The following is a 1,112-nucleotide window of genomic DNA, read 5'->3' on the forward strand; positions in this document are numbered from 1 at the left end:
ACTTCAAAACAAAATGCAGCTACATTGTGTGTGCCCTCCCTATCCCTATTGTGGACAGTGTCCAGGACACGTTTTTTTTTCTGCTTGAATAGTCACCAGAAAGGAGACCAACAAAAAGAATGCCGCACCAAAGTCACGTGGTTTAGTTAAATTCTATTCTGGAGTCAACTCTAACTCCTAGGTGTCACTCACACTTTACCGTTCAACAGTTTTGGTCTTGAATGAAAATAGGATTAAAAATAATAATAAATATTCGTCCTAACTTATTCTTGCCAACTCCTAACTTCCACTTTAATCGTCACTATCCGTTCTGTCTTTATCTCAGCTGTCCAAAAAAGACTCCTTTGTGCTTTCTCATTCGTCCTTTTCACAGCCGCCACTGTCCTCATATGCAACTTAATACCATATGTATATTAATAAGCTTCTATAGACGAAAGTTTTTCTTTTCTCTTTTCTTCCTTCATTCCGCCACCCGACAGGATAGACAGAGGCGTTGTTGCTTGTGTAAGTCACGTTTTGCATTACTTTTCTTACAGGTATTTTTCCAGACGATCCTCTTGACCATTACAATAAGTGAAAGTGGATTGGATAATCGGTTGTTAAATTTCACGACGGATTGTGTTTTTAGTTACGAACGTCGAATGTTTTATCTTATACTACAACTAGAAACATATCTTTTTGGCCTTTTGGCCAAGATCAAAGTATAGTATCTGTTCTTCAGATGCTGCACTTCCATTTCTTGTTCTCTTTCGGTGGAGGAGCAGTTCTTCTATGACTGAGACAATTCTTTATTTTTGTACTTTTTCTCCACGTTAAAAAACGACCTTGGTTTCTAACTCTGTCCCGAGGGGAGGCATAGTAAATAGGTACAAGTAGGTTGGTTGGTTGTTTTGTTTTGCGGCATATCAACCCTTTTCAGGTTATTTAATGCCGAATCTGGTGATTTTGAAGAACGAGTTTTTAATATAGTATATTTGTGTTTTAAGTCGTATTCTATTTAACCCATAGTTGGGACCCTAACAGATGCTACCACTCCGGGTCAGACTGGACCTTGGAGCAATGGCAATTAAAGGATGGCTCCACACTCCCTAAGGCCTGCAAGCTGGGGCCCT

The 1,112-nt window shown here is 39.4% G+C and overlaps 1 non-coding gene across 1 annotated transcript; it reads left to right on the forward strand.

Annotated features, from left to right (window-relative positions):
* Positions 1 to 670: 670 nt before the first annotated feature.
* Positions 671 to 863, forward strand: LOC145253019 (U2 spliceosomal RNA). The gene has a single exon (XR_013863701.1). It is a non-coding gene; the product is annotated as a U2 spliceosomal RNA (small nuclear RNA).
* The last annotated feature ends 249 nt before the right edge of the window (positions 864 to 1,112 follow it).

This window comes from Euprymna scolopes, chromosome 29, assembly GCF_053919585.1.
Source record: "Euprymna scolopes isolate OS-2025 chromosome 29, ASM5391958v1, whole genome shotgun sequence".
Lineage (NCBI taxonomy): Eukaryota > Metazoa > Mollusca > Cephalopoda > Sepiida > Sepiolidae > Euprymna > Euprymna scolopes.